Source organism: Procambarus clarkii, chromosome 72 (genome assembly GCF_040958095.1).
Source record: "Procambarus clarkii isolate CNS0578487 chromosome 72, FALCON_Pclarkii_2.0, whole genome shotgun sequence".
In the NCBI taxonomy this organism is placed as follows: Eukaryota; Metazoa; Arthropoda; class Malacostraca; order Decapoda; family Cambaridae; genus Procambarus; species Procambarus clarkii.
Genome location: NC_091221.1, coordinates 8,756,974 through 8,776,973, shown reverse-complemented (window position 1 = coordinate 8,776,973; position 20,000 = coordinate 8,756,974). Strand labels below are relative to the sequence as shown.

Genomic DNA, 20,000 nt, shown 5'->3' with positions numbered 1-20,000 from the left:
GAGAATATTTAAAAAATGGACTCTGAAAATGTTTAGAAATTTGACTGAGAATGTTTAGAAAGTGGACTCTGAGAATGTTTAGAAAGTGGACTGTGAGAATGTTTAGAAAGTGGGCTCTGGGAATGTTTAGAAAGTGAACTCTGAGAATGTTTAGAAATTTGACTCTAAGAATGTTTAGAAAATGGACTCTGAGAATGTTTAGAAATTTGACTCTAAGAATGTTTAGAAAATGGACTCTGAGAATGTTTAGAAAAAGAATTGCTGGGAAGATTTACATAATGGTATAATGATTTACAGATTTACATGATATGAAAGATTTACAGATTTACATGGTATGAAAGATTTACAGATTTACATGGTATGAAAGATTTACAGATTTACATCAGGTTTTGAAAACAACATGCTGGCAAATTTCAGTAAATATGTGACTTAAAATCTTGAAAAAGAATGTCTAGGAAAGTTAAAAAAAAAATAATCCCGAATGATTATTTTCATTTTCATTTTTTCCTAAATTTACATCTCTATTTACAAAAGCATTTACACGTTTATTCCCAACCTTCGTTTTATTAAACTTGTGTCATGTTGTTTTCATTGATTTACAAAAAAATTTGATTTTGTAAAAAAGTTACAGATTTACAAAATTGCATATAAATTTTGTCAATTGTTTTGAAAATTCTGGACGGTAGAGCGACGATCTTGCTTCATGCAGGTCGGCGTTCAATCCCCGACCGTCCCAAGTGGTTGGGCACCATTCCTTCCCTCGTCCCATCCCAAATCCTTATCCTGACCCCCTTCCCAGTGCTATATAGTCGCAATGGCTTTGCCCTTTCTCCAGATAATTCCTTTCATTTCCTTAGTTAATGATCTTTTTGAGATCGTTCAACTGCTGCATATTCTAAGTTAGGTCTCACGGCTGTTGCCACCAGTTTATTTTGTAATAATATTTCTCTATCGGTGAATATAAGCGCATTTCCGAAATTGGATTTAGCTACGTAGGCTCCTCTTAGTGAGTCACTCACATGTCTCTATAGTGATGACTAACTATGCAATTTCATTTAATTCAATTGGACCAACGGAGCCTCGAACCCCGGACCATCAGATTGAGATCCTGTTTACTATTCAGTATCATTTGTGGATCTCTTTATTTGTCAGTTCTTTAGCAGTTTTTTTTTCAATATATATAATTGGAAGGAAAAATGTAGCCTGATATTATTTACTCTCTAGCCCATAGCGCTGCAAATATCAACATTATTTATATATATATATATATATATATATATATATATATATATATATATATATATATATATATATATATATATATAATATTTGGTAATGTTTGGTTACTCATCAGTGTGTGTGTGTGTTTTCACCAAGTTGTATTCACCTAGTTGTGCTTGCGGGATTGAGCTCTGCTCTTTCAGTCCGCCTCTCAACTTTCAATCTATCAACGATAATTGTTTTCTCTTCACACACACACACACACACACACACACACACACACACACACACACACACACACACACACACACACACACACACACACACACACAGGAAGGAACCCGTAGCAGCTGTCTAACTCCCAGTTACCTATTTACTGCTAGGTAACAAGGGCATCAGAGTGAAAAGAAACTGCCAATTTGTTTTCCGCCATCGCCGGGGATCGAACCCCGGTCTCCAGCATTACGAACCCTGAGTGCTGTCCACTCAGCCACCAGACGCCCCCTTACGTGCTCACATACGTGTGTCAAACGCTTCAGTAAATTGAGAAACAAACTGGGAAATGCAACTTACATCCACGTGAAAAATCGACCGAGGCATTTCTCGTTCGTAAAAGTTAGAACGACTCGGTTAACCGGCCGGTCGTTAACCTAGCGGCACCTCGTTCATCATCCGGAACAGACAAACTTTCCGACAGCGGCTTCTGCTCACCCCCCCCCCTCACTCAGTGGCATAACCGGACCTCCCACAGGTCCATCTATCTACTTTTTAACTGTTGTCTATCAGAAGATGAGCGGGTAGGAAGAGGAGACTATCGATCATTCGGCCGCTTGTCTCTGGGTTTTGCGGCGGTTAGAAGCCGGTTTTTATCCGGCTGTGGGAGAGTGAGAGATCACTCAGGGAGCGGTGGATGAGGCTCGAATGGATAGGAAGAGAAGGGAGGTGATAGTGAAGAAATGGCTTGGAGGGTTCCCGCACGAGGCAGAAACAAATGGGCAAAAAGTTTCTTTCACCCAGAATGCCCCTGTTACCTAGCAGTAAATAGGTACCTGGGAGTTAAGTCAGCTGTCACGGGCTGCTTCCTGGGGGTGAAGGCCTGGTCTAGGACCGGGCCGCGGGGACACTAAAGCCCCGAAATCATCTCAAGATAACCTCAAGATAAGGGTCGAAAAAGTGGATGGTACGAAAAAGGGATAATTGAGACTGAAAGTATTCATTTATATAGCCATACCAGAACTGTGCAGGCGAGGAGTCACAATAACGTGGCTAAAGTATGTTAACCAGACCACACGCTAGAAGGTAAAGGGACGACGACGTTTCGGTCCGTCCTGGACCATTCTCAAGGACTTGAGAATGGTCCAGGACGGACCGAAACGTCGTCGTCCCTTCACCTTCTAGTGTGTGGTCTGATCAACATCCCAGAACTGTAAGTTGAGTTTGCAGCATAATCATCTTCTTTCAGGCTGAAGACCTGTATACACCGAAACTACGACGTTGGTTCAACGTTCGAACAAGTTTTAACACCTCCTAACCAGTTATAACAACCAATATAGCAAGTTGTAACAACGTTCTAATCCGTCATAAACACGTTAAGCCAAGATGTAACAACTTTATTACAAGTTGTAACAAGCGGAAAATAGAGACAGTTTCGGTTTGTGTTTCCAGGGGATATTACAAGTGTATCTCAGTGTGATACACTTGTATTTCTCGCTTGTACTCGTATCTCCTCCTTCTGCTATTCCTCATTTTGTACTCAGTTTATTTCTACTTTATACCTTTCAATATCTTATGTGTTGGGAGTCCTAACTGGTGGAACACAAAGGGTCATCGTGAGAGAGCAAATGTCAGAATCGAAAGATATTGATGTTTCATAAGGTTTTGTCCTCCAGTTCTTACTGCTATTACACCGAAAGGACTCAGAGCTGGAGGCCGCTTCTTGGATATTCATTCTTTGTGGAAGAAGCCAAGCTCAAGAGAAAGAGCCAGAGAACGATTGCAAATTGCAGAAGGAGAGAGGAATACCATATATGAATCTCAAGGATCATGTAAATCATCACTTTAACGCAACACAAATCATTCTCCACGAGTGATGAGATCTCTGCTCCATTGTTGACTTGTTACAGGCGAAGAGATTCCTCTCAGATTTTCTCAGATGTCGAGAAAATATGAAGAATTCCAGGTTATCGCGCGAGAGAGCAGGCGGAGAGATGCCCAAGACTTCTTCCCTCTAGTCGCAGCTTCCCACCAAATAAGAGAGAAAGCTTCCGTCTCTTTCTTTTGTCAACCATTGCCTCCACTGTCTTCAAAGAACGTGCCTGTCCTCCCGCAAGGGAACTCTGTCTCAACTCTGTCCAAACGCTTCTCTTGTACGGACAGTCGACATGTGCATCAGTAGCCAATTCGACGATATTTCGGCTTTTTTACTATTCTAATGGGGACCGTTCCTTTGGCTATGCGTTTTCCAGCGGTGATCTTCAATGTATGCTTAGGGTTTAGGCATACACTCAGCGGTGTATGAAATGTATGCTGTATGAGGAGGGTTTTGAACAACCTGTCCTCTTAAAAATAACGTCGCTTTTGGCCGTTTACCAGTATGGCCGAAAGTAGACGTAATTTGAAAATGAAAAAAAAATATTATAAATTTGAGTTTTTTTTCAACAACAGTAAGTTAAGGGTCCTCTGATAGGTTAGGTGGGCAGGAAATTCTCATATAGTTTCAAAACGTTATGAAAAACGTTAATTGAAAGTTTCCTCTTCTAACCTTACCGAGTAGGCCGGGCGACTCAAACAGAAAACTGGACAGTACGTCACTTTTCTCAGCCGATTTCATTTCAAATTACGTCCAAATTTGGCCATATTGCACATACGAGCCAAAAGTGACGCTATTTTTAAGAGGACGGGTTGTATTCAGGACAGCAACGTCGCGTACGACAGACGTACGATATTACGATTTAAAATTCCTAAAAATATGTATTGTCGTCCCTTCAGCAAACGTGTTACAGTTTAAAAAATACATTCGCATTACCTTCGTACGAGCCCTGTTCATTTGTGATTATAAGATACAGCGAGAGTAAACTTACCAGTACTTGTAAGTCAGCAAAAGTTTCCTTACCACCACTTGTAAGACAGCGAGAGTAATCTTACCACCACTTGTAAGACAGCAAGAGAAAACTTACCACCACTTGTAAGACAGCAAGAGAAAACTTACCACCACTTGTAAGTCAGCGAGAGTAATCTTACCACCACTTGTAAGACAGCAAGAGAAAACTTACCACCACTTGTAAGACAGCAAGAGAAAACTTACCACCACTTGTAAGTCAGCAAGAGAAAACTTACCACCACTTGTAAGTCAGCAAAGATAAGCTTACCACCACTTGTAAGTCAGCAAGAGAAAACTTACTACCACTTGTAAGTCAGCAAGAGAAAACTTACCACCACTTGTAAGACAGCAAGAGAAAACTTACCACCACTTGTAAAGTCAGCAAGAGAAAACTTACCACCACTTGTAAGACAGCAAGAGTAAACTTACCACCACTTGTAAGTCAGCAAGAGTAAACTTACCACCACTTGTAAGACAGCAAGAGAAAACTTACCACCACTTGTAAGACAGCAAGAGTAAACTTACCACCACTTGTAAGACAGCAAGAGAAAACTTACCACCACTTGTAAGACAACAAGGATAAGCTTACCACCACTTGTAAGACAGCAAAGATAAGCTTAATCAATTCCTGAAGACCATCATTTTCCTGTGTCTTCCTCCTAGTTTTCTCTCCTTCTTCTTCCTCCTTTCCCCATTTTCTTTGCGTGTCTCCTTTCACTCGTCAGCATCACTACACTCACATCTCTCCCCTCAGCAAGCACAGCATCTTGTTCTGTGACCCTAAACGAGGGGAAATTTAATTTTAGACATCCGTACCCCTCATCTGAGATTCCAAGATGGGGTTTACCATCTCTTTCTTTCGCCCTAACCCGCTGCTCCCCCTTCCCCATGCCCTTCTCTCCCCTTGTTTACTAGCGGGAGGAGATGGGGTAAAACTGGGTTCTTACCTATCAGTGAGAATGATGAAGTGAGGTTTAAGCTCCTGGTTCCCCGTCTGCAAGTCGTGTTGTAGCTGTTGGGCTACAATTAAGGTTAATGAGATGGGAGGGAAATGGGGAGGGTTGGGTAGTGTAAATGGAGAATAGGGTAGGGGTAAGGTAAGCGAGACGAACTCTTACATGAGATACAATTAATTAGCGAACGATGGGTTTGGGATAGGGAGGCAAGCCAAGAGGGACGCTAATTGTCTGAAATTCTTATTCGCGTGTGGCCTTCCTAGGTGCCATGATTGGGAATTGGGGAAGGGTGGGGGAAGTGAGAAGGAAGAGTAGGGGAGACGGAGACAGGAGCTGGGGAGAGGGGCGGAGGGGGGGATAGGGGAAAGAGAGGGAGCAGGTTAGTGGGACAAATGAATAGTGAAATAGGTGACGTAAATAGGACATGGGTAGTGAGAAAGTGGACTAAAGGAGGGGGGTCGAGGAGTAGCAAAAGAGAGAGGGGATGAAACTGGGAAGGGGGTGAGAATGAGGGGATTGAGTGGGAATTACGAATGGGGAAGAATTTAGCAAGGTGGAAACACAGAGGTCCATGACGACTTAAGGTCGTGGAGAGTGTATAGGTGTTTAGGATCCCAGAGTAGTGGTGCAAAAATTAAGGCTAAAGAAATTATGACAATAATAACAATGGTGGCAGCGGTGGGATTGGTGGCAGCGGTGGGATTGGTTTCAGCAGTGGGATTGGTGACAAGGGTGACAGTAGTGGAAATGGAATGAAAGAGGCTCCAATTGGTGACAAGATAGCCCTGAAAGATCAAAATGAAAGAAGCCCTTGACCGGACCTGGCCAATTAGATGTTCCATCTCTCAGGACTATTGACAGAGGTGGGAAACACTGTTGAAGAAAGTGATGGAGATGGCCTGATCTAGCATGATGGAAGCTACTGGCAGTGGTGATGGAAGACAACAGTGATGAGGGAGAGGTAGGAACAATCTTAGAGCATAAAGATGGAAGCCAAAACAGAAACATCGTCTTTTATATTGAAGAATGGGAGGAGGAAGCAGAAGAAATGAAAGAGAATAGGAAAAGAGAGGGAATTGAGTGGAGGTAAACGAGACTCTTGCGATGGAAAAGAGCAGATAGAGAGAGAGAGAGAGAGAGAGGTGAGAAGGAGCACGACAATTAGCACCAGGACCACCCCTACTCTCACCCCCCCCCCCCCATGGTAGTGAAATTAACATATCTAGGTTTATTATTCCGTCTGGGTCTAATTACCGGCCCGAGATTAATTATGGAGTCAATAACGGTATGAGGGTGACACCGCAGCTGATGCCTTATCACACACCTTCGTTAGGTATTCATCGCCTGGCATTCCTGGAGCTCCAGTGCCACGCTGGCACTCTACTCGCTGGCTCTCTGCCTGGCGAATTTATTTTGCCGAGTCGGGAATGAATTACGAAGGATTATGTATTTTGGGAACATGTTATTGTTGGTTTGGTGTTGGGGCTTAAGGTCTTTTAACTTCTAGAGGGTTATTAAGGTGTACCAAACTTGCTTACTGACCATCCAGCGAGAATAGTTCGGTTCTGGACTATTTTTCTGTGTAGATTACAGGAAACTGCAGTCCTGTAGTTCTGTGAGGATACAGGACTAGATTTCCCTGTACCTGAAACTCAAACGTGTTTGTCCTGAGCTAATTTGAGGAAGATTAAATTCAGGACAACTCTGCTGATGCATTTTCTTGGTAACGAGAGATGTAATTCTACAATTCAACCAAAGGTGTGGGATTGACTGACGTTGGAAACAGGTATTGAGAAGCTTTTAATTTAAACTGATAAACGTTTTTAAAGGATATGTTTGTTAGGATATTTAGAAGGGGAAAGGTGTCGCTTATTTAAACCAAGACGAAGGTGTTGTCCTATATTCATATGCAGTACATATATTATTGCATAATTTATATGTAAATACTCACAGTCAGTATTAATTAGTGGTATACCAGCTTAAGATTATTATCAAATTTAGCTATTATGAGAAAAGACACTATGACGATTTTACTGTGGAAACACATAGGATGGGTGTGGGTTGAAATACACATAGGATGGGTTGTAGGTTGAAACACATGGGATGGGTGTGAGTTGAAACACATAGGATGGGTTGTAGGTTGAAACACATGGGATGGGTGTGGGTTGAAACACATAGGTGTCTGTGAATGGGGAAAGGACAATGTTAATAGGTAATTCTGTAATTGTAATATGGGAGGAGAGGGGAGATGTATGTGGCTACACATTAGGGGGAAGAAAAGAGTATATATCCGTATATGTAAGCGTGTGTGTATAGGTGTTTGTAACATGTGTTCTTATGTTACAAAACACACAAATCAGATAAACAGATTTGACCAGAATCTTCCTCTTTCTCAGAAAATGGTGCTTCTATCCCCCTAGTTGAAAATTCTCCTCCTTTAGTCATTTAAATCTTGTAAATCGGTGTGACTGACTAAGTAGCCGTCAAGATCGTGCCTAGCCACCCATCCTATCCCCTATTCCATCCCCCCTTCCCCCTTCCCCCCTGCCCCCTCTATCCTACTCCCTCTCCACCCCCACCAGGCCTGTCGCTGCCCAACTTGTTCCACTCAAAAGGATTTCCTGCATATTAAAATTCTTGCGCCAACTCCTCCGAGCGGCCTTGGCCTTTTCCTTTCATCTTGTTCAACCAAGAGAGAAATGACCGATGTCGTCACATCTGGGTTGATTAGCCAGTCGTTCTCCAGTCAGACATCTGTCTGAGTCTTGAGATGTTGGGTTGTGTTCTTGAGACGTTTGTTTGGGTTCTTGAGACGTTTGTTTGGGGTCTGAGAGGTTTGTTTGTGTTCTGAGACGTTTGTTTGGGTTCTGAGAGGTTTGTTTGTGTTCTGAGACGTTTGTTTGGGTTCTGAGAGGTTTGTTTGGGTTCTGAGAGGTTTGTTTGTGTTCTTGAGACGTTTGTTTGGGTTCTTGAGACGTTTGTTTGGGTTCTTGAGACGTTTGTTTGGGTTCTGAGAGGTTTGTTTGTGTTCTTGAGACGTTTGTTTGGGTTCTGAGAGGTTTGTTTGTGTTCTTGAGACGTCTGTTTGGGTTCTTGAGACGTCTGTTTGGGTTCTTGAGACGTCTGTTTGGGTTCTTGAGACGTCTGTTTGGGTTCTTGAGACGTTTGTTTGGGGTCTGAGAGGTTTGTTTGTGTTCTTGAGACGTCTGTTTGGGTTCTTGAGACGTCTGTTTGGGTTCTTGAGACGTCTGTTTGTGTTCTTGAGACGTTTGTTTGGGTTCTTGAGACGTTTGTTTGGGTTCTGAGAGGTTTGTTTGTGTTCTTGAGACGTTTGTTTGGGTTCTGAGAGGTTTGTTTGTGTTCTTGAGACGTCTGTTTGGGTTCTTGAGACGTCTGTTTGGGTTCTTGAGACGTCTGTTTGGGTTCTTGAGACGTCTGTTTGGGTTCTTGAGACGTCTGTTTGGGTTCTTGAGACGTCTGTTTGGGTTCTTGAGACGTCTGTTTGGGTTCTGAGACGTTTGTTTGTGTTCTTGAGACGTTTGTTTGGGTTCTGAGAGGTTTGTTTGGGTTCTGAGACGTTTGTTTGGGTTCTGAGACGTTTGTTTGGGTTCTGAGACGTTTGTTTGTGTCCTGAAACGTCTGATTGTGTTCTTGAGACGTCCTGACATGAGAATCAGCATCATAAGCTGCCTACGAAAAGGTGATGAAATTGCTTCTTACTTCAAGCCATTTGAAGTTGTATTTCCATGCATGGCTGGACATGAGAGAGATAGTGAATGAGAGAGTGTTGGATGTTCCCTATGTTTCATTTTAATGAGGCTGGTGATACGAGATGGTCAAGAAGTGTTGCAAGTCAGACAGACAGATTGCACGAATGTTGCAAAGTCCCAAGCCACCAATTTTTTTTAATTCCCTAAAGTTGGTCGCATTTCAAATGGGGAAAATACGCTTCATTGCTGCTCTGAGGCTGGTTAGGGGGGAAATGGGGGGGGGGAGGGTCGTTGGGGGTGTTCCTAATTAGTTGTCACGATTTAAATAGCACGTGTGACGTCATCACCATGTTTGTCAACAAAGTATTACCCAAGTGTGATCAATATTGAAGAGTAATACCCCATTCAAGGTCCATTCAACGTTGTATTAACGTTAATTTAGCGTCGAACCAACGCCATTCATGGGTATTTTGCCCACTCGCCCAACGGTAATGTAGACTTTGACCTGACACAGTTAAAACATGGTACAATAGACCTTTAATGATGTACAATTCCCCCCTTAAGAGCTAAATATGAACTTTACTAACAAAACTGACCCATTAAACTATTCAAAACGATGGTGTGTATATTTTATGATATAAAGACTATGGAGATTGACAGAAGTGTCTGATATCCCTCTGATGTAGGGTAGTGAGGTGTGTGTGTGTGTGTGTGTGTGTGTGTGTGTGTGTGTGTGTGTGTGTGTGTGTGTGTGTGTGTGTGTGTGTGTGTGTGTGTGTGTGTATTCACCTAATTGTGCTTGCGGAGGTTGAGCTTTGGCTCTTTGGGTCCCGCCTCTCAATCAACAGGTGTACAGGTTCCTGAGCCTATTGGGCTCCATCATATCTACACTTGAAACTGTGTATGGAGTCAGCCTCCACCACATCACTTCCTAATGCATTCCATTTGTCAACTGCTCTGACACTAAAAAAGTTCTTTCTAATATCTCTGTGGCTCATTTGGGCACTCAGTTTCCACCTGTGTCCCCTAGTGTGTATGTGTGTGTGTGTGTGTGTGTGTGTGTGTGTGTGTGTGTGTGTGTGTGTGTGTGTGTGTGTGTGTGTGTGTGTGTGTGTGTGTGTGTGTGTGAGAGAGAGAGGACGGGAAGGGTGAGGGAGGGAGAATGTGAGATAGAAGGGAAGGGGAGTGAGAAGGAAGGGGTGGTATTAACAAGTTGGATTGCTTATCACAACGACTCCTTAACTGCTCCTAATTACACCTCAGGTGAAAACTCTTAAGCACACTAGTGGCCCGCCTCTTTATGGCACTCCAAACCAAGGCACTCCTGTCGAGGCACTCCTGGCGAGGCACTGAAGTACCCTGTACTTCAGTGCCTCGTCACTTATGGTACGTTGTTATCTTAGATTCCACCACCCTGAACCAAATGTTCCAGACAGCACGGGCTATGGTGAGCCCGTAGTGGACTTACCTGGCACAGGGGCCGCACTAAGACAGTTAAGGACTCTCAAGTGAGGGTGATTAAGAGACGAGATTAAGCAAGGTGGAGACATACTTGACACTCTTACTCACACTTGAGATGAGAGATAAGCGGTAGTGAGGGGAGAGAGGATTGAGAGGAGGGATGCAGTAGATTGAGTAGAGATGCAAAAATGATGGTTGTTATATAAGGAAGGATGTTACAGGTGGGGAAAGGCTGTGATCTGCAGCCTCGCTTCTTGCTTGCTCGGCACTCGATCCCCCGATATCCAATGACCAACGTTCCTAAACTCTCACTCCCTCTCTCTCTCTCCCTCAAAAGACCTGCATAGTCGTACAGCCTTAATACTGTCTCCTTATAATTGCGTTAACTGTCCAATTGGACCGTCACAGACCCCATTTCGGAGACGAGGACATCGTAGCAAGTTTGTTCCTATTATGCTCACGAAGGGTCCTCTGGTAGTGGACAAAAATCAACATTGCACAATTCCCTATTCACTGCATATCAGATAATGTCGGACGTTGGAAATTCTCGACAGGAATAACCCAAATTGTGATTCTTTTTTTTCTTAGGGCATTCCTTTCTCTGTCTCCATTAAATCCTCAAATATTTTCCTTTCGACATGTTCTCCTTTCCATTTGGCATTACCTCCTCTTTCTTCTCTTTTTTTTTGCCTGTTCCATTCAGAATTCCATCTGTCCGTTCCATTTTTTTTCCACCTTTCTGCGAGTCAGTATTTTCTGTCGGGGTTTTTTCCCTTGTCGTTCTCTTGTTTCCCTTCAAGTCGTAGTCCTTATCGTGATGCTCCTCTTCCTCTTTTTCTCCTCTTCCATAATTCCCCCTTTTTCCCCCCTCCTCTTTCCCACCATGTTCTCTCCCTTCTCTCTATACCCGCTCTTCCTCTGAGTGGCTACTGAACTTTCCTGGATTTTCCTGTTTCATGTCCCATATTTTCGTCTGCTATTATTTTTTTTATCTCTCTACTTCCACATTTCGTTTGTGTGATGTCGGTCCTCGTGTCTCTCTCTCTCTCTTTCTATCTCTCTCTTTCTCTCTCTCTCTTTCTCTCTCTCTCTCTCTCTGTTCTCTCTCTCTCTCTCTCTCTCTCTGTTCCCTCTGTTTCTCTCTCTCTCTCTCTCTGTTCTCTCTGTCTCTCTCTGTGCGTTTTATCCGTTCCTTTTCACAATTCAAAATTTATCTTCAATTATCCTCTCATATATATATATATATATATATATATATATATATATATATATATATATATATATATATATATATATATATATATATATATATATTTAAACATACGTACTGGTAAACTCAGACACTGAAATAATTTTGATACAAAGGCTCGAATGTTTTATTCCAACTCTGTATTTTTGTCTTGACATTACAAAACAAGATATTAATATAGCTGAGTGTTTAGGCCGTGTGTGTGTGTGTGTGTGTGTGTGTGTGTGTGTGTGTGTGTGTGTGTGTGTGTGGTGTGTGTGTGTGTTTTTGAACAGTCGAGTGATGTGCATTTTATTTGCTCTCTGTTTTCATTCCTTCTTTGAACATGTTACCTCGGAAGTTCATTTATGAACGTGTTTCGAAAGTTTGGCGTGTGTTTGAACGTATATTGGGTGTTGAACGTGGGTGTGTTTGCTATGAGACCTGTTTGCACTGTGTTTCGGGATTCGAACTAAGTTCCTGGTGGAGTCCTTACCAACCTGCCCATCTTTTCTACGAGAGGTTGTCCCCCGTGACACTTAACACCTCTGGATGCCTCGGCTAGAGTCACAGCATATGTGTCATATTGTCCTGTGTGTGTGTCATGTGTGTGTGTCATGAAGATCCACTCCATAAAAAGTTATTTTCCTCCTGGGACGAATTTGACCTTCCAACTAAGGAAAATATGATATAAAGCAGCAATGCATTTGAGAAAGGGGGATGTGGCGACGTTTCGGTCCTCCCTGGACCGAAATGAGTTTAGGACGGTTCAGGACAGACCGAAACGTCGTTACTTTCCAGTCTTCCTCAGACGCGTGGTTTCGGGATCTTAATTCCCAGTTACTTTGCTGCCACACTGCATGTCAGATCAAAATTCTGGAATGGGAAATCTAATGCATAATCCACAGTTTTAGATAATGAGATAAGAAGTTCTTAGTGCTTCAAAGATAGCATTTAATTGTGTCAATTAAAGGATATATTCATTCTTCCTCTCTCTCTCTCTCTCTCTCTCTCTCTCTCTCTCTCTCTCTCTCTCTCTCTCTCTCTCTCTCTCTCTCTCTCTCTCTCTCTCTCTCTCTCTCTCTCTCTCTCTCTCTCTCTCTCTCTCTCTCTCTCTCATATCTTATGTCGTATATCTGTCCCTCATTCCTGATATCAGGGGGGCTTAATATTAGGCTCCCCTGATGGGCAGAAAGACACATCATATCACAATGGTATGATATCACTTGGCAATGATATACTTGAGGAATCCGCGTGACATGCCAGTATATCACGAATTAAACCAAATGTATGTAATTCCACGTGTCAAGAATATACATTATAGCCGCTGCATTCCATGCATGTATCCCTGTTTACTGCAGGCTACACTGGAATCCTCAGAGTGTATGTATACACGAAAATTGTCACTGGTCACTCGCTCTTGGAGGAAAGAAGAGTGTCAAAATGTATTTTGGTTTACAAATCGTATGTGTGTGTGTCACCAACTCCCCCTTTACTTTCCCCCTGATGCCTCTCTTGACTACTTAATGGCACTCTTCCCCTTACCCATATCCCCAGATCCTATATATATATATATATATATATATATATATATATATATATATATATATATATATATATATATATATATATATATATATATATATATATATATATATATGCGAACAAGCCTGAATGGTCCCCAGGACAATATGCAACTGAAAACTCACACCCCAGAAGTGACTCGAACCCATACTCCCAGATGCCACGTAACTGGTATGTACAAGACGCCTTAATCCACTTGACCATCACGACCGGACATAATGAGGTGATAGCCGAGGCTGTCCTCGGTGGTGGGGTGGTTCAAATAGCCTCGGCTATCACCTCATTATGTCCGGTCGTGATGGTCAAGTGGATTAAGGCGTCTTGTACATACCAGTTGCGTGGCATCTGGGAGTATGGGTTCGAGTCACTTCTGGGGTGTGAGTTTTCAGTTATATATATATATATATATATATATATATATATATATATATATATATATATATATATATATATATATATATATATATATATATATATCCCAAATACGCATTTAAAGGGAGCATTCTGAAGCCAGTTCAACGCGTCTTCAGTCAGTGGACGTTCGTGTGCAGTGACGCCTCTCAAGAACGCCTCCGGATTTACAGATCCACAAGTTGAAAATTTTCACCTAACTTTGTAAGCGCGCCAGCCATCTTGTTAGAGAATTTTCCCGCTTCCTGTTAATTTCAGTACCTGGTGTCAGTGATCATTAATATTTAAGAGATGTACAGAAGATTGGAAGCTAAATGAGATTAGCGGGTGGCCAGTTAATAGTAAAAGGCAAAAGACTGGTTAAATATGAATTAAAATGGAAAATTAGGTGAGTAGAGTCAGGATATTTCTCACTGAAATCAGGAATGAGACCATGATAGCTAGGACACACGCACACACACACACACACACACACACACACACATGGAGGCTGACTCCATACACAGTTTCAAATGTAGATATGATAGAGTCCAGTAGGCTCAGGAATCTGTACACCAGTTGATTGACAGTTGAGAGGCGGGACCAAAGAGCCAAAGTTCAACCCCCGCAAGCACAATTAGGTGAGTACACACACACACACACACACACACACACACACACACACACACACACACACACACACACACAAATAAGACTCAAAGGAGGCGAAAGAGAAAAGAAAAGGAAAGAAAATTAAGAGGAAAAAGATATTCTCTCCCCCTGTTTTTTTTCTGTGTTTTATCCATGTGTGTGGAAGAGGGCCAGTGGTCTGGCCTTCCAGACCTATAAGTTAGTGTTCTTTCAATAAGGACGGTCAGGAAGAGCCTTGCTGCGGCGCCAATGGTCTCTGCTAGTATTATTCTATTCATGATAGCTTCTGGTGGTTGGGGGTTGGTTGGCTGGTGGTGGCTGGTGGTGGCTGGTGGTGGCTGGTTGGCTGGTGGTGGCTGGTGGTGGCTGGTGGTGGCTGGTTGGCTGGTGGTGGCTGGTGGTGGCTGGTTGGTGTGGTAGTGGTTACTGGATGTGGTAGTGGTTACTGGATGTGGTAGTGGTTACTGGATGTGGTAGTGGTTACTGGATGTGGTAGTGGTTACTGGATGTGGTAGTGGTTACTGGATGTGGTAGTGGTTACTGGATGTGGTAGTGGTTACTGGATGTGGTAGTGGTTACTGGATGTGGTAGTGGTTACTGGATGTGGTAGAGATGACAACATGGGGGATAGGGGATCAATATGATGTTTATCTAATTTATTTTACCACATTCAGCGAGATTTAGCTCTAGGGCCCCGATTTCGAGTTATTGATTCAGAGGGTCAAGTATCCCAGGATGGTTAAGTAGTGTCATAGTTGGTTTTGAAGGTGTGAATGATGGTTGTTTCTATCATATCTGATTGATGTTCCATCTATATACAGCTTCGTTCAGCTGTACATCAACTTCATCAACTTTGTATATACTTTTAGTATCTTACATATTGTGATCATTTTCCGTCTGGTCCTTGTCTCTTCTGATATTAAATTTAGTTATTACCCATATAGGTCCAATGGCGTTCAGTTCCTGTACCCATTATCTCCCTTTGTAACCATTTTCACTATTCGAAGATTACAGCAGCTTGAAGGACATCACTGTATTCCAGAACTGTATCAGAGTCATGATACAGTACTAATACTGTATCTATACTGTAATCAGAGTTTAATACAGTAGTCTTGCCACCCTAATGAGAGGTCATAGAGCGTCTGTAACCTTCCCGTGACCCAGAAAAGGTCATAGACTCTTCTGTTCATTCAATTACAGAATTGTGCGTTTTAATCTTTCAAAAGGAGAGACATATTTGTAGTGTGTTTGTATCTGTGATGTTTTTTTTCCTTCATCTGGGCTGACTGCTTGCGTGCGCGCTGACAATGAGGGAGGGAGAGATGGAGGCTGTCAGGCTGTCAAGCTGTCAGCTGACAGGCTGTCAAGCTGTCAGCTGTGGGGGTGACAAGGTTCCAGCTATCAGCATATAATCCTCACTATACGTCACTGTGCCAGCTACATCCCCAAGGGATGTTGATAAATGACCGTCAACTTCACTGATAATAGTTTTTAATTTTTTTATTTAAATGATAACGATGAAATGAGCTGTTGTGTTGTTAATGTCCCTGACAGACACGTGATGCAGGCTATGAATAGGCCTGACTGCAGGCTTCTGGCAGTGGAATGAATGGATCAGACTGCAGGCGTCTGACAGTGGAATGAGTGGATCAGACTGCAGGCGTCTGACAGTGGAATGAATGAATCAGACTGCAGGCGTTTGGGAGTGGAATGAATGGATCAGACTACAGGCTTTTGGCAGTGGAATGAATGGATCAGACTGCAGACTTTTGGCAGTGGAATGAATGGATCAGACTGCAGACTTCTGGCAGTGGAATGAATGGATCAGACTGCAGACTTTTGGCAGTGGAATGAATGGATCAGACTGCAGGCGTCTGACAGGGGAATGAATGGATCAGACTGCAGGCTTATGGCAGTTGAATGAATGAATCAGACTGCAGACTTTTGGCAGTGGAATGAATGGATCAGACTGCAGACTTTTGGCAGTGGAATGAATGGATCAGACTGCAGGCGTCTGACAGTGGAATGAATGAATCAGACTGCAGGTGTCTAGCAGTGGAATGAATGCACCTGACTGCAGGCTTCTGATTGGAGAAACGTTACCCCAGTAAGCACAACATTAAAGAGTAACGTTAAACCAACACTGAAATAACGTTAATTTAAAGATACATACATAAGTATTTCTGCCAAAAAAAAAACTTAACAAAAGTGTCGATAATTCTGTTCCCTTTCCCAGAATTATCTCTTCTGAAAAGCTTTTTTTGTTTTAATTGCTGCTTTGTAAAATAAAGAAAAGTTCTATGACGCACACACATTCAAGGTTAAATTCGTGACATGCACACAACTTTCCAGAAACATTGTGGTATAGAGTAAACACAAAATGTTGTAGTTACGTTCTGTGTTACGTAATTACGATCTCGTGGGGTTTAGTTATGTATTCAAACTGCTATTATTCTGTGCCTCTTTTTTGAGGTAGTTATTAGTCGGATTTTGCTTTCGTTTATGCTGCTATGTTCACTATTCAATTCGTGGTTAATGGTAGTTTATTCCACGAACGAGTTCGTGAGTGAATGGCTTTGTTTTATTACTAGTTCCGTGAAGACATTAATTTGTTATTCAGAATTTAGTTGGTGACTCCATTTTTTTTTTTTTTTTTTTTTTTTTTTTTTTTTTTTTTTGTAATTTGAGACTGTACCAGGGATGGTGTATAAGTGGGGGGGGGGGGTTGTTTGTCACTGTTGTTTGTCACTAGTCGTTTGTAAACACCTCCCCCCCCTCCCTTTCCCTTTCTATTCGCATCTCAATTCCCCCACTTTATCCCCTTCCCACTTCCCCTATTCCAGCCTACCTTCCACCATTATTCCTTTCTCCCTGCCCTTATGCCATCTCCCCTAATGTCTTCCCCTCCCCTCCCCTCACCCCATTCCCCCTTCCCATCATCCCCCTCCCTCCACCCTCTCACCTGCTCTCATATATCCAACACTTCTTATGAAACTTGTGAAAAAGAGAGCACTATCATCATCTTTTCTTGCCTAAAAGGTTCATTTTCACCAAGACTTCAGATGTCTTCATCTCCCTTTGGGAGGATTAGGAGGCTACGTTCCTTCGCTTGACCCCAGCTTGTGACCCCAGCTTGTGACCCCAGCCTGTGACCCCAGCTTGTGACCCCAGCCTGTGACCCCAGCCTGTGACCCCAGCTTGTGACCCACAGTTTGTGACCCCAGCTTGTGACCTCAGCCTATGACCCCAGCCTGTGACCCCAGCCTGTGACCCCAGCCTGTGACCCACAGCTTGTGACCCTTAGCCTGTGATCCACAGTTTGTGCACCGTAATAGGATGGTGCCCCTTATCATCCTATTATAGGATGCTATTAACCCATTCATTCTGACTGATGTCTGTAGGGAGTCACGCTTCTATCAGTTATGTCATTCTGGACTCTTTTTCTCCCTCTTGTGAGTGGCCAAGACGTTCCTGTAGAGTAGTTTAGTTGGTGGGTCAGACACTGTAGGTTTGTTAGTTAGACTAACTACCTACACTGTAGGTAGTTAGACACTATAGGTAGTTAATCAGCTTTCATCTGGAGCCGTGTGTGTGTGTGTGTGTGTGTGTGTGTGTGTGTGTGTGTGTGTGTGTGTGTGTGTGTGTGTGTGTGTGTGTGTGTGTGTGTGTGTGTGTCTGTGTGTGTGTGTGTGTGTGTGTGTGTGTGTGTGTGTGTGTGTGTGTGTGTGTGTGTGTGTGTGTGTGTGTGTGTGTGTGTGAGAGAGAGAGAGAGAGAGAGAGAGAGAGAGAGAGAGAGAGAGAGAGAGAGAGAGAGAGAGAGAGAGAGAGAGACAGAGACAGAGAGACAGAGAGAACATGACATAGGTGGCTAGTGATTGGCTCCCATGGTGAAACAAGCAATTTAACAGTAGTCATACTAACCAAACGCTGTAATGGTTCAGTAGTTAAGGTTTGATCGAGGCTGTTCACGGCCTCATTTTAACTATATTTTGTTGTAAAAGAAGAGATAAAGCGAAAAATACAGCCGTTGTATGTAAACTATTTTCCGATTGGAATCTTAACAGAGAAATGTGGCTGAATGCTAGTTTGGGATTGTTTTAATACAGCAAATTACATAGCGATTGTCATGGGAGATTGTTCTGATGATTGTCTTGGTGTTGTCTGAGCCAGCCAGCTAGTCAGCCGGTCAGACAGCCAGCCAGCCAGTTAGTCAGTCAGCCACTCAGCCAGCCAGCCAGTCACCCACCCAGCCAGCCAGCCAGCCAGCCAGACAGCCAGCCAGCCAGACAGCCACCCACCCAGCCAGCCAGCCAGCCAGACAGCCAGCCAGCCAGCCAGCCAGCCAGCCAGCCAGCCAGCCAGCCAAAGCCAGTCAGCCAGCCAGACAGCCAGCCAGCCAACCCAGCCAGCCAGCCAGTCAGCCAGACAGCCAGCCAGCCAGTCAGACAGCCAGCCAGGCAGCCAGCCAGTCAACTAGCCACCCACCCACCCAGTCAGCCAGTCAGCCAGCCAGCCAGCCAGCCAGCCAGCCAGTCAGCCAGCCAGTCAGCCAGCCAGCCACCCAGCCAGCCAGCCAGCCAGCCAGCCAGCCAGCCACCCACCCACCCAGCCAGCCAGACAGCCACCCACCCAGCCAGCCACCCAGCCAGACATACCAACCAATCAATATAGTGTTGAACAACCTGCATCACACATTAGTGCTCGAGTAGCAAGCTGCAACGAACGACCTAATTCGTTTCCACTCCTGATGTATACCGGAACACATTTTTGCCTATTCTTCAGCAAAAATACGTCCTTGTTGGGCTTTACGAGAAGCACAGGAATGGAAGATTGCCTCCTAAAGCTTCTAACTTTATATACTTCGCCAAAGTTAGAGCCTAAAGCAGCTGGCCTTTCTTATGTGTTCTAATGGGTGCCTGGAACCTGGAATTCTAGTCTGAATGAAATTTGGATTTAATGGAAAGGGGGAAGAGTTTTTGATGCTACGAAGCGATGGGAGTATGAATGGGTAATGGGTAGATGAGGCAGTGTGGAATAGTGTGAATGAGAGGAGGTAGGGTGATGATATTTTAGTAATATGGAAGGTATAGAATAGGGGTAAAAGAAGAGGGAATATAATAAAAAGGGATGATATAGGGTGAAGGGGGGTGGTGGAGAGCAGTGTGAATGAATGAATAAGTACTATTAAAACTTAGTTTTTTTTCAAATATATTGAGTTATGCGGGTTTTGAGGCTGTTTAGGATTTTTATTTTGGTAATTAATGGATATAATTGGTCGTGTGTTTCGAGTTTTTTTTCCTGACATCCATCAAGGAGCATGCGTCTTCCGCTTGGATCCATGTTTGAACACTCACTCACTCACTCACTCACTCACTCACTCACTCACTCACACTCATATTAAAACATACAGACTCCTACCTGAACCTTCCTAAGATCAGCATTCTCCTCCAATATCCCAGCTTCAGAACGAAGGCTCATTCCACCGAGGAACTTCAATGTATAATCTTGTATAATTCTTGTATAATTCTTGTATAATTCTTGTATAATCACCAGCCGACGGCCCAAGGCGATGACACTCCACGATGAATTAAACCTGCAATCGATCAACATTTAAAAATACGTCGAAGTTGCAAATATGAAACAGAAGGTACACAACGTTTAACATGTAATAATATTAAGCACGTTCTGATTTACGTTAT

The 20,000-nt window shown here is 43.2% G+C and overlaps 1 protein-coding gene across 1 annotated transcript in view; it reads left to right on the top strand.

Moving 5' to 3' along the window:
- LOC123773583 (RNA-binding protein Raly) overlaps positions 1-20,000 on the top strand; it is a 713,369-nt gene that overhangs the window by 156,259 nt on the left and 537,110 nt on the right. The gene's annotated exons all lie outside the window — the stretch shown is intronic.